Source organism: Ranitomeya variabilis, chromosome 4 (assembly GCF_051348905.1).
Source record: "Ranitomeya variabilis isolate aRanVar5 chromosome 4, aRanVar5.hap1, whole genome shotgun sequence".
NCBI classification, from domain to species: domain Eukaryota; kingdom Metazoa; phylum Chordata; class Amphibia; order Anura; family Dendrobatidae; genus Ranitomeya; species Ranitomeya variabilis.
Window position 1 is genome coordinate 719,561,382 of NC_135235.1, and position 15,074 is coordinate 719,576,455.

The window sequence follows — 15,074 nt, forward strand, 5'->3', positions numbered from 1 at the left end:
CTGCTGCTGAGAATGATGAAGAAGAAAGTGTTTGAGAATTAAAAAATGAAGGTGAAGAGCATGGAAGAAGTGAAACATCAATATCTGACAAAATAAAAAAAATCTTAACATAGTCAATATCTTTGTAACTCCGAACGTCTTAAAAAAAAATAAAAAATAAAAATTCCTGCTATTCTATTTGATTGGGCTAAACCTATATGCCTTTAATGTCTCCACCACCTCCCCCAATACATCCTACATTATTCTTAGTTGTTTTCCTTCATGTAGAATGAACCTACAAGGAAATAAAGGGTTTATTTTAATTCCGATATTTTGGTCCCATTGGCTTGCATTGTTATCGGGTATCAGTATCGGCGATATCCGATATTTTTTGAATATCGGCCGATCCAATCTGATACCGATACTTTCCGATATCGGACGGTATCGCTCAACACTATTAATAATGTATTATCATTTATATTTTTTATTTTTCCAAATATAAATTCCATATTAACATTCTGATAACAATTATATGGATATTATTGATTGCTATGGTACACTGTGATATTATAAGTTAGGTAAATTACCAGATTTGGTATAGAATAGGGAATCAATAATAATAATTTTATTTATATAGCGCCTACATATTCCACAGCACTTTTCAAATTATAGAGGGGACTTGCACAGACCATAGACATTACAGCATAACAAATCACAGTTCAAAATAGATACCAAGAGGAATGAGGGCCCTGCTCGCAAGCTTAAAAACTAGGAGGAAAAGGGGAGACATGAGAGGTGGATGGTAACAATTGCTTTAGTTATTCGGGCCAGCCATAGTGTAAGGCTCGGGTGTTCATGTAAAGCTGCATGAACCAGTTCACTGCCTAATGAAGACTTAAATCAAGATACAGAAGTTACGTTAATAAAGACTTCATATTTCCAAATTCAATTGATTCTTAATGGTTGCAAGAAGAAAAAGCCGCTATCCAGTAATTCCACAAGGTAACAATGCTAAGATTTCTGAATAATAATAGACTGTCAATTGCAATTCATGTCACCACTGACAATCACAACTGCAGTATCCATCACTGACAACTATGAGTACAGTATCTAAACTGACGCCCACAATTGGAGAGGACGATGATCCTATGATGCTAAAATGAACTGTGTTATTACGTTTTATCATGTTTCAGTGGTTTCCTATCACCTATAAGACTTCCATGAAAGCTGGTGAACAATAAGGTAATTGTCACTACAATGTTGACATGTGTTTTGTGCACTAAGGACTGGCTATGGTGCTATGTTTAGCAAGGAAGAGTCAATTTAACTCTTGTTGTGCTGACCAAAGACATCACACCTGTTCCAAGACCAGTGATGATGATGTGGAAGATTCCAGATGACATCCAAGGCGAGCCAACGTAAGTCCAGGTCTCTAAAGGTGACACTGCACAGATATTAAAGCTACATTTCATTTATGAACTTTGTTTTCTTATCAACATTTGAATTTATGGACTTTGATTGACACATGATACACGGTTTCTACAATAGCTACATGCTATCATCTATTTCAAAAGAATTATAATAAAGATTGTTTGAAAAGAACCAAGAAGAAGACATCAAGATGAAGACCAGATGACATCAGATGATGATTGAACCTGAGATGCTTCAATTATGTATAGGGAAGTATAATTATATATTTTATATGAATATTGGTCACAGTTTACTATAACATGAATTTACATATGTTTTGTTAAGGTTCAAAGAATTGTGATGAATAAATAAATGCTCACACGACAATTGAATAAACTAAAATGAATTTACTTAATAAAAGATAATAAATATAGTCACTCAAAATAACACATAATCAATAAAGTCATAAGTGATACATTAGCATGGTAGGAGTTCATCACTGATCGTCCAGGAAGCAAGAGACCGGGCCCAAGCACATGTCCTCTGTTATATCTCTCCAGCTATCCGAGGTGTGTCCAGCCCCCACGTGTGGGGAATGATGTCACCTGTCTATTGTCCACTGGCAAACTTACATCCCCTCAATCCCCAATGAAGCCTGACCCTGAACCTTTGCAACTGGAGGAGGGGGCTTCATGTAGGACACACGGCAGAAATTCAGCAACTGCGGGATGGGCCTCTGAACACGTGGGGGAATTATATATATATCTGATTGAAACCATATCAATAGCTCTATAATTCATATTAATTGGAGTGTTGAAATCATTTAAAATATATAACATACTAAACAACATATCATTATGTTATTGAGTATGTACAACAATATTATTATTTATATTATTATGAACATTAAATTATTTTGCCAAAGAAGATCTTATTAATATGATTACTTTGAGGGTTCCAATCAATGTCTGTCACCATCAAAAGGGGGAATTGTTAAATATTAATTATTCTTATTCTCAATTCTGTTATGAACACATTGTCGTTCGCTGACATTACAAAAGCTATTTATGTACTGTACATATACTGTAGCTCAGAGTATAAGTTAACACCATATAGAGAGAACACGTGGTTATGTGGGACATATATAATTACGTCTCTTAAGGAGGGAGGGGGCTGTCACGTGGGGGTTGTCTCCTGCCTTCACCATCATTTTTCATGGAGGTCAGACAAGTCACAGAAGTAAGGAACAACTGGAAGCCATGATGACTTCAGACTTCACACAGACAGATGGCTTTTACCATTCAGAACTTTGGGAAAGATGTGGAACAAACGCTGAAAGGAACAAATGGACAATCTGTTCGTAACTATTTCATCTATTTTATGTTTTGCTGTAATGTGGTTTTTCTGTGGACAATTTAATAAACCACTACATTTTTTATGAAAATATCATGACATTTTTCTTTAAGAGTAACACACCTGGTAAATAGTCCTGATTAAATAAATGTGCAAAATAAGCATATTTAACACTATTCACCAACCCATAGCCTGTTACTATTCCACTCCACCACTCTTACTTGCTTCAGTATTTTCCTCTTGTTCATCTCCTCCTACATGTTTCATGCTACTTTTTGATTCATGATGTTTTACTATGTGTATTAAACCCTTGAATAAAATTATATACTTTTTAATATACCTCTTTTCAGTGGTGTGCTTGTGCAGCGCCCCAGAGTCCTGGTCGTTGCAGTACTGTGGCTCCGCCGCTAAGGGGGGCTATGGTACGTCTGATGGCACTGAAGGAGTTCATCTGACCAGGTATCACATACACCAATACATTTCACAGTCGGGCCTCCAGGGGGAGCTAAGGGTGCTATTTATTAGGCCACTCCTCACCACTGTGGGAAAACTGGGGGTCAGGCAGGAAGTTAGACAGAAAGCTGACTGGGTTGGACCAGACAACACCTGGTGGCAGAGGGTGTTGTGGGGGAAGATTCGATAGGGTCCCTGTCAGGTTTGGGACCCTGACAGAGGCCTGGCTACAAGAAGGAACGTCACGGGACCGTGCCTGCTCAGCATAGCGGCGGTGCCCTAAGAAAGGAACAGAAGCGAGATATATTGTGCTGAGTGAGAAACGAGATCAAAGCAAGAAGGAGAAATACCAGTAGGAGTCGTGCTGTAAGACCGAGGCAACATCCTACTGAGGCGCACAACCGGCGGCCGGAACGCCGAGGAAGTATTACTATATTCAGCTTCAGGCAATACTTCAAACCAACGGCAGGACAGTCAGTCATAGGCGGGCTGTCTCACCTAAATCACCTATGCAGTCTTGGGGGGCAACTTGTGGAGAGGGGCGACTCTAGGGTCCCGGAAGAGCTCCGAGCCTACCCGTCATACGGGTGCCATCCTAACCGTAACATCAGGGAGGGACGGAAGATTAGCAGAACATCATCTAATCGAGTTGTGAGGGAACTTAAGAAACAGACACAACAGTTGTGGGGACTTTCCGTAAGCACAGCAGGGAAGGACCACAACACATAGCGCTAGCAGGTAGGCACAGATTTCCACCTGCAAAGAGAACTCTGGAGCTGCCATTGGACCGGCCGGACTTGCGCAGCCTGGTGAACCGTATTCCGGACTGAGGACCCAGAGACCTTAAGTAAAGAGGTAAAGAGACTGCAACCTGGTGTCCTCGTTATTTACTGCACCGCACCACCACCACCATCCGCAACTATCATTCACTGTACGCCCCTCAGCAGGGTCACGGACCGGGCCTAGCCACCGTGACAACCCCAGAACAGAGACTCAGAGGCCCGGTACCGGGTACCCCTCGGCCCTGCGGCAGTGGGGGCGCTACAAACTTGGCGTCACGAACAGGATCTACTTAAGCCTGATGAATCGGGTCATGTGTGCCTTGGAACTGTGATTTATTATGCTTGGACTGTGACTTATTGCAAAGACTGTGTATTGCCACTTGCCGCCAGAAGTTCCCGCCAAAACCACCGCCATTACAGCGTTAAGGAGAGCGCAGGAGAAGAAGAAGGGCGTGGAGTGGGCGTAGACAAGCTGGAGAGCGCGAAAGACAATGGCCGCCCAGTCTAAATATTTCTGCCCCTTGAGGACGTGTCCGTCAGCAGCCGAGATCCGCCTACTGATCCTCAATGGGGGGCGGAGACAATGAAAGCGAAACCGCCCACGAAGGAGAGAGCGGGAAAAGGACCAGGAAGAAGAAGTCAGCGACATGGAGGACACCATGGCCAGCCGCCTGGAGCCGGAGCGTGGGGTCGGAGCCGAGGACTCCCCCAGCTACCTGGAGAGGCACTGCAGCCAGACCTCCGCAGTTGACGCTGACCTCCTGCAGGCCGGAGCGGATGAGCTGGCCCACCAACTCCTGCAGATGCAGCTGAGCACTGAGGCCGGGTGGAAGAAGACCATCGTCGGGAGCCTCGCCAGACGTCTGTCGGCAGCCTCATCTGGTCCGGAGCAAGAAAGAAGTTCCAGCGCTCCGAAGCCAGAAAGCAAGGCCCTGCCGGAAAGCGAGGTGCTGCAAACGGAGATGATAACGTCGCAGCACAAGGCCCCGCAACCAGCGGTCCAGACCCCAGTGGAGACGGAGCAGATCGGCACCGGAGGGACCGCATTTGAAGCAGGTATGAAAGACGACCCTGCCCTGATGACTGACACCACTCCCGCGACTGCTAGTGCCACGGCTGCTGACTCCGTTCCAGTGACTGATCTTGCAGCAGCCGCTACCTCTGCTGCAGCAAATGCCCCTACTCAAGCTGCGCAGACCTCCATCGCTGCGTCCGATTTAACCGTACATGCAAGACGGATTAACGGCGTTTGTCCAGCACTGGGTATAACCCTGGACCTCACTTTTCCCAGGCCAAGAAGGGTTAAGTGCCAGGTGCAGCCCTGGAAGCCGTCCAACTAAACCTCGGAAACCTGAAACTGTACATAGTTAACTGTTTGTTCCTGCTTTTTGCTGCTAAAACCCGTTCAGGGTTACTCTTAAAGGGATCCCTTTGTTGACCCGGGATCCCTATTCCTTTTTGTTTGTTTTCTACTTTTTGCACAAGTTATCCAGAACTGCTGAATCATGAACAGTGTATGATACAAACTGCTTGTAAATAGTTTGCACCTTCTTAAAGGTGCTCCCTACTGGTTTTACTTAAATAATCCACAAAAGTCCTTTTTTATCACTCAAGATGGTACTTCTACAGTACAAGTAAACAACCACAAGATGGCAGTAGAATCACTGTCACCTTCAAGAAGCCAACCATAAGTAAGAAATTATTCTAAAAAAGTTTTTATTAAGGAAACAAACAAATGAAAATAATACATCAAAAAATGAATAAAAATTACTGCATTCCATCAGGATAATACCCCATGGGAAAATAGCTGTAGGAGGCCGTAAATATACATTAATACTGGGAAGAATAATGCAACAAATGCAAGAAAACAGAGAGACAATTCAAAAAATCTAGGATTCCATATGGATATACATATATGGCGCTATAAGCATCCCTATTAAACCGCCAAGAATCCCCCGTATTTCTGGCTACTCTGTTTATCATGAAGGCATAAAGACAATCATCATGAATCTGATACAGCAAAATGCCGCATAATACCATATAATACAATGAAAAATAGGTGCAAAATATCTTTACCCAGATACTGTAGATAGCCGTGTGCCTCCTATACAGCTTTTTCCGGCGCCCCGACGCGCGTTTCGCCCTTTGCTTCTTCCGGGGGCGTGTCTCTGAAGAGACTGGGTGACGTATATATACATGAAGAAGGCCAATCAAATGCCGCCGCTAATGAAAAAATGGGACCGCTCATTCCGCCGATGACTCAGACGGCGCATGCGCAGATCCATCTCTCCCTGAATGAACTAACACTTCCGGACATCCGCCGTGTGGACCGCAAGCTAAATGCAAGCAGAAACCACCCGTGGCGCTGTCTGAAGTGTAAAGGGAGGAAGACCCACGCATGCGCACCATCATCCGGAAAGAAGATAATAAGAATATATTGTACAAAGTGACAAAATAAGATTACGATAGTAAAAGTGCAATAATAATAAAGTGCTGAGGTGCAATTACCACTGGGTATAAAGAATTGTCTTTAATAACAAAAAAGTGCATATTTAATTACTCTGACAAGGTGCAAAAGAGCTGTTGATAAAAAAGGTGCAGACTAGTGCGCATAGATGCAGTGTAAAACCACACCGCATGCATATTATAAATAGTGCATACACAAAAATAAAGGTATGTTTATGGACATACAGCCAGTACCGTGACAGCTGTACTGTAAGCCGGCCAAAGTGAACCAGTGCAACAACCATAATAAATATCTTTAATATACTAAAAGTGCCCGTACAATAGTATAAATATAAAGTGCAGGATTAAAAAAGCGCATAACAACATAAAACACGTACTACCTACTCAGGATCTCATAAATAGAACAATTAATATATATATTTATAATCAAATAAATAGAATAATCAACATACCTTCAAGATATACCTCTTATACTGATTAACCCTTTAAAAATTACTGTATATCCAAAAAACCACATACAAACGTATCACAATATAAAGACCTATAAAAAGGTATTTTTTCTAAAGTGCATATAATAATATTAACTAAATTAAACAACAAATATTCTTCATTCTTGATATAAGTCCTTTTTGTAAGATCAACGTGACGAGTCCTCTCACTCTTCATCAAAAAGCGGCAGAAGAAGACCATGGCAAAATACTGTATCAAATATATAAATAAAATACACAAAATTAGAAACCGTAATTAAAACACATACTAACAACCCCATTAAAAACACCCAGACCCTAAAAGAATACCTCTCAAAAATGGATTAATAATGTACTTAACTATTTACAAAAAAGCAGAAAAACCAAAGTTTTCATTAAGGCCACCCGGACTAAGGGTCCCCAGGCGATATATCCACTTACTCTCCACCTGGGCCAGAATTTTGGCCAGATCACCCCCTCTAGTGCCCAAAGAAACTTGATCAATGGCTTTTACTACCAGACCTCTTGGATTACTTTCATGATAGATTTTAAAATGTCTGGCAATGGGTTTGAGGGGCACACCATTATCTACTTTTTTGGCCTTAAGAATATCCCTAACATGTTCCCTAGTTCTTACCTTCAGTTCCCTGGTTGTCATACCAATATACACTTTACCACAAGGGCATTGCGCATGGTATATAATCCCTTCGGAACTACAATTTAGATGTTGTCGAATGTCGTATTGTTTAGAGCCGTCAAAATTACCAAAATTTGTTGCCTTTGTATGGTTAAAACAGCCTTTACAAAAGCCACACGGGAAGAAACCTGGCCTTCCTATATTCTTCTTATTCTTTTTACGCTCGTAGTGGCTATGCACCAAAGTGTCTTTCAAATTTGCAGATCTTTTCGCAACAAAAGATGGACGATCAGGTAAGGAATGTCGTAAAGTTGAATCCGCTTGCAATACTTTCCAATGCTTTAACACAATTTCTTTGAGTTCATTCCACTTATTGTTATAAGTTGAGATAAAACGTACTTGTTCAGGGAGATTTGGTACTTTGGTCATGGCAGAGTCTTTGTATAATAGTTGGTTACGCGAGGTTTTTGCTGCTCTAAGATATCCTCTTTTAATCATCCTTTTGCTATATCCCCTTTCGGTAAATCTTCTCGTCAAATCCATAGCTTGTTTTTCAAAGTTAGTATCATCTGAACATATACGCCGAGCTCGGAGAAACTGCCCAACCGGAATACCACGGACTGTGGAGATGGGATGGGAGGAATCTGCACATAGAAAGGAATTAGTAGATGTAGATTTTCTGAAGATATCAGTATGTATCACACCACTGGGACCAACTCCAATTTTGATGTCTAAAAAATCAATTTCCCTTCCGAATTTAAATGTTAATTTGATGTTCTTGGTATTGTTGTTAAGATATCGCATGGTACATTCTAAGTCTTCCAACGAGCCTTCCCATATAAACAGAACATCATCGATGTATCTCATCCAGTTATGAATTTGACACATTTCCTGGATGAGATCACCTTGAAACACCTCCCTCTCCCAGGCCCCCAAAAACAAATTGGCGTACGAGGGGGCACAAATGGCCCCCATTGCAGTACCCTGCAATTGTAGATAGGTCCGGTTATTGAACGTAAAGATATTATGCGTCAGCAAAAATTCGAGCAAAATCATGATTAGATCCACCATGTCAGGTTCCACTGGACTGGAATTTAGAAAAAATCTTGTTGCCTCCAACCCATCCTGATGCCTTATAGATGTATATAAAGATTCCACGTCGGCCGCTACAAAAATCATGTTGTCATCCAAACACAATTGATCAAGACGTTGCAATGCCGACGTGGTATCTTTAATGTAAGAAGGAAGGTTGGTGACCAATGGTTTTAAAAAATAGTCAATTACACTCCCAATTACTTCACAAAGTCCCCCATTACCTGCTACGATGGGACGGCCTGGGGGATCCAAACGATTTTTATGTATTTTCGGTATCAAATAAAAAGTGGAAAGCTTTGGATGGCAATTTCTAATCTGATCCACCAATTTCTTAGTTACCAGACCTTGTGTGAAAGCTTTTTCCATAATATCCACCAAAAGATCCTGAAAGGAGGACATTGGGTTATACGATAATTGACGATAGCAATTATGGTCATTCAGAAGTCTGTTGGCCTGTTTTTCATATTGGTCAATTGGCCAAATGACCAAATTGCCCCCTTTATCGGCCGCTTTAAAGACAATATTGCAGGGTACTGCAATGGGGGCCATTTGTGCCCCCTCGTACGCCAATTTGTTTTTGGGGGCCTGGGAGAGGGAGGTGTTTCAAGGTGATCTCATCCAGGAAATGTGTCAAATTCATAACTGGATGAGATACATCGATGATGTTCTGTTTATATGGGAAGGCTCGTTGGAAGACTTAGAATGTACCATGCGATATCTTAACAACAATACCAAGAACATCAAATTAACATTTAAATTCGGAAGGGAAATTGATTTTTTAGACATCAAAATTGGAGTTGGTCCCAGTGGTGTGATACATACTGATATCTTCAGAAAATCTACATCTACTAATTCCTTTCTATGTGCAGATTCCTCCCATCCCATCTCCACAGTCCGTGGTATTCCGGTTGGGCAGTTTCTCCGAGCTCGGCGTATATGTTCAGATGATACTAACTTTGAAAAACAAGCTATGGATTTGACGAGAAGATTTACCGAAAGGGGATATAGCAAAAGGATGATTAAAAGAGGATATCTTAGAGCAGCAAAAACCTCGCGTAACCAACTATTATACAAAGACTCTGCCATGACCAAAGTACCAAATCTCCCTGAACAAGTACGTTTTATCTCAACTTATAACAATAAGTGGAATGAACTCAAAGAAATTGTGTTAAAGCATTGGAAAGTATTGCAAGCGGATTCAACTTTACGACATTCCTTACCTGATCGTCCATCTTTTGTTGCGAAAAGATCTGCAAATTTGAAAGACACTTTGGTGCATAGCCACTACGAGCGTAAAAAGAATAAGAAGAATATAGGAAGGCCAGGTTTCTTCCCGTGTGGCTTTTGTAAAGGCTGTTTTAACCATACAAAGGCAACAAATTTTGGTAATTTTGACGGCTCTAAACAATACGACATTCGACAACATCTAAATTGTAGTTCCGAAGGGATTATATACCATGCGCAATGCCCTTGTGGTAAAGTGTATATTGGTATGACAACCAGGGAACTGAAGGTAAGAACTAGGGAACATGTTAGGGATATTCTTAAGGCCAAAAAAGTAGATAATGGTGTGCCCCTCAAACCCATTGCCAGACATTTTAAAATCTATCATGAAAGTAATCCAAGAGGTCTGGTAGTAAAAGCCATTGATCAAGTTTCTTTGGGCACTAGAGGGGGTGATCTGGCCAAAATTCTGGCCCAGGTGGAGAGTAAGTGGATATATCGCCTGGGGACCCTTAGTCCGGGTGGCCTTAATGAAAACTTTGGTTTTTCTGCTTTTTTGTAAATAGTTAAGTACATTATTAATCCATTTTTGAGAGGTATTCTTTTAGGGTCTGGGTGTTTTTAATGGGGTTGTTAGTATGTGTTTTAATTACGGTTTCTAATTTTGTGTATTTTATTTATATATTTGATACAGTATTTTGCCATGGTCTTCTTCTGCCGCTTTTTGATGAAGAGTGAGAGGACTCGTCACGTTGATCTTACAAAAAGGACTTATATCAAGAATGAAGAATATTTGTTGTTTAATTTAGTTAATATTATTATATGCACTTTAGAAAAAATACCTTTTTATAGGTCTTTATATTGTGATACGTTTGTATGTGGTTTTTTGGATATACAGTAATTTTTAAAGGGTTAATCAGTATAAGAGGTATATCTTGAAGGTATGTTGATTATTCTATTTATTTGATTATAAATATATATATTAATTGTTCTATTTATGAGATCCTGAGTAGGTAGTACGTGTTTTATGTTGTTATGCGCTTTTTTAATCCTGCACTTTATATTTATACTATTGTACGGGCACTTTTAGTATATTAAAGATATTTATTATGGTTGTTGCACTGGTTCACTTTGGCCGGCTTACAGTACAGCTGTCACGGTACTGGCTGTATGTCCATAAACATACCTTTATTTTTGTGTATGCACTATTTATAATATGCATGCGGTGTGGTTTTACACTGCATCTATGCGCACTAGTCTGCACCTTTTTTATCAACAGCTCTTTTGCACCTTGTCAGAGTAATTAAATATGCACTTTTTTGTTATTAAAGACAATTCTTTATACCCAGTGGTAATTGCACCTCAGCACTTTATTATTATTGCACTTTTACTATCGTAATCTTATTTTGTCACTTTGTACAATATATTCTTATTATCTTCTTTCCGGATGATGGTGCGCATGCGTGGGTCTTCCTCCCTTTACACTTCAGACAGCGCCACGGGTGGTTTCTGCTTGCATTTAGCTTGCGGTCCACACGGCGGATGTCCGGAAGTGTTAGTTCATTCAGGGAGAGATGGATCTGCGCATGCGCCGTCTGAGTCATCGGCGGAATGAGCGGTCCCATTTTTTCATTAGCGGCGGCATTTGATTGGCCTTCTTCATGTATATATACGTCACCCAGTCTCTTCAGAGACACGCCCCCGGAAGAAGCAAAGGGCGAAACGCGCGTCGGGGCGCCGGAAAAAGCTGTATAGGAGGCACACGGCTATCTACAGTATCTGGGTAAAGATATTTTGCACCTATTTTTCATTGTATTATATGGTATTATGCGGCATTTTGCTGTATCAGATTCATGATGATTGTCTTTATGCCTTCATGATAAACAGAGTAGCCAGAAATACGGGGGATTCTTGGCGGTTTAATAGGGATGCTTATAGCGCCATATATGTATATCCATATGGAATCCTAGATTTTTTGAATTGTCTCTCTGTTTTCTTGCATTTGTTGCATTATTCTTCCCAGTATTAATGTATATTTACGGCCTCCTACAGCTATTTTCCCATGGGGTATTATCCTGATGGAATGCAGTAATTTTTATTCATTTTTTGATGTATTATTTTCATTTGTTTGTTTCCTTAATAAAAACTTTTTTAGAATAATTTCTTACTTATGGTTGGCTTCTTGAAGGTGACAGTGATTCTACTGCCATCTTGTGGTTGTTTACTTGGTTTTACTTAAAGAAGGACTCTTTGCGAAGATACCGCACCGGAGCCTTTGCTGAGTACGGACTGGTAGCTTGAGAAGATGTGCTCCCTCATACAGACTGGATCCCCTCTTAAAGGGGATGTTCACTTGTTGCACTTAAAGGATGGTATTGCTTTAAGACAGATAGATGGCAATAATGTCTTGACAAAAAGAAAATGATGATGATGCTCACGTGTAAAAGTTAAAATGTAACCAACTAGTTGATTGTAAAACAATGTTTAATAATGTTGATAGAAGGATGAGGGCAGGAAGTGAACCCGTAGGGGTTAGTGGTGAGTCCTCTTAGGAGCCATATAGAGATGGCTCAGTGATCTCAAACTGAAAGAAAAACATGTTCTATACTGTGTATAGTAGTGGAAGGACAGAAGGCTCGGGCTGAAAGGAGCGGTCCTGTGATAGAAAGGAGAGGCAGTAGGTCTGGAGCCGTTAGGACAGGCGGTCCTGCAGATGTAAAGTAGGAGAATGTAGCACAGTTGCTCAAGCCTTATAATGTGTTATAAGAAGGTCTTTAGTGGATTTAGAGTGTACATCCTTAAAGGCAATGTTGAATTAATGTTTAAAAATTTTGCACTTAGTAGAATACCCGGTTGGGTAAGAAGAGTTATTTATAGGAAAGTTATTTAAAAGTATTTAACCATGTTTGTAACGTTCAAGTGTCCTCACCTCCCATAAAGGGAAGCTCTGTTCAAGTATGCTTATTGTTATTGCACTCACAAAAATTGTATGTCTTCTTGCTGACATGTATTGTTGTTTTCTTCCCAGTCCCGGAGTACTGGATTTAACCGGGGGGGAGTGCAGCGCCCCAGAGTCCTGGTCGTTGCAGTACTGTGGCTCCGCCGCTAAGGGGGGCTATGGTACGTCTGATGGCACTGAAGGAGTTCATCTGACCAGGTATCACATACACCAATACATTTCACAGTCGGGCCTCCAGGGGGAGCTAAGGGTGCTATTTATTAGGCCACTCCTCACCACTGTGGGAAAACTGGGGGTCAGGCAGGAAGTTAGACAGAAAGCTGACTGGGTTGGACCAGACAACACCTGGTGGCAGAGTGTTGTGAACTATACTTCTTGGCTCCCTCTTGTGGTCACTAGTGATTTGGCACTTGGATTGTCTTTTACCAGGTTGGTACTCACCTGCTTCGTTAGGCCTGGGGTGTTGCTATTTAAACTTCCTGGATTCTCAGTCCAGTGCCTGGCATCGTTGTAATCAGTTCATTTCTGTTTGCTCCTGTCTTCAGGTCCTGGTTTTTTGCAAGATAAGCTAAGTCCTGCTTTCTTACTTTTGTTTATTTGCATTGTTCTTATTTTTGTCCAGCTTGTACAAAATGTGATTCCTGTTATCGCTGGAAGCTCTAGGGAGCTGATATTCTCCCCCCTCACCGTTAGTCGATTTGGGGGTTCTTGGATATTCAGCGTGGATATTTTGCAGGGTTTTTTGCTGACCATATAAGTCATCTTACTATCTTCTGCTATTTAGTCAGTGGGCCTCTCTTTGCTAAAATCTAGTTCATTCTTACGTTTGTCTTTTCTTCTTGCCTCACCGTTATTATTTGTTGGGGGCTTGTATTTCTTGGGGGTCTTTTCTCTGGAGGCAAGAGAGGTCTTATTTTCCCTGATAGGGTTAGTTAGTTATCCGGCTGGTGCGAGACGTCTAGGATCAACGTAGGCACGTTCCCCGGCTACTGTTAGTGTTTGTACTAGGATCAGCTATATGGTCAGCCTAATTACCACTTCCCTATGAGCTGGTATTTATGTTTGCAGACTTTGCTTAATCTCTGAGATCCCTTGCCATTGGGATCATAACAGTATGCCAGGCCATGAATAGTTAATGCATTGCAGAAGTGGGATTAAAAGAAAAGGAGTTCTGAGTTTTTGTTTTTTTTTTCTCCTCTTTCTTCCTTCCCCTTTTTCTCAGAGTGGCTGTAAGCTTGCTGCAGACATGAATGTTTAGACCTTGATTACTAGTGTGGATCAGCTTGCTGCACGAGTGCAGAGCATTCAGGATTTTGTTGTTAGCAGTCCTATGTCTGAGCCTAAGATACCTATTCCTGAGCTGTTCTCTGGAGATCGATTTAAATTTGGGAATTTTAGGAATAATTGTAAATTGTTTCTATCTTTGAAACCTCGTTCGTCTGGAGATTCAGCTCAGCAACCCTCAGGATTGGGCTTTCTCGTTGGCGCCAGGAGATCCGGCATTGGCGGATGTTGATGCGTTTTTTCTGGCGCTCGGATTGCTTTATGAGGAGCCTAATCTTGAAATTCAGGCAGAAAAAGCTCTACTGGCTATCTCTCAGGGCCAGGATGAAGCTGAGGTGTACTGCCAAAAATTTCGGAAATGGTCCGTGCTTACTCAATGGAATGAATGTGCTCTGGCCGCAAATTTCAGAAATGGCCTTTCTGAAGCCATTAAGAATGTGATGGTGGGTTTTCCAATTCCTACAAGTCTGAATGATTCTATGGCGCTGGCTATTCAGATTGATCGGCGTTTGCGGGAGCGCAAATCCGCTAATCCTCTCGCGGTGTTGTCTGAACGGACACCTGTCTCAATGCAATGCGACAGAATCCTGACTAGAACCGAACGACAAAATCATAGACGTCAGAATGGGTTGTGTTTTTACTGTGGTGATTCTACACATGTTATATCAGCATGCTCTAAACGCTTAACCAAGGTTATCAGTCCTGTCACCATTGGTAATTTGCAGCCTAAATTTATTTTGTCTGTGACTTTAATTTGTTCATTGTCTTCCTACCCTGTTATGGCATTTGTGGATTCAGGTGCTGCCCTGAGTCTTATGGACTTGTCGTTTGCCAAGCGCTGCGGTTTTGTCCTGGAGCCTTTAAAAATTCCTATTCCTCTCAGAGGAATTGATGCTACGCCACTGGCGGAAAATAAACCGCAGTTTTGGACACAAGTGACCATGTGCATGACTCCTGAACATCGG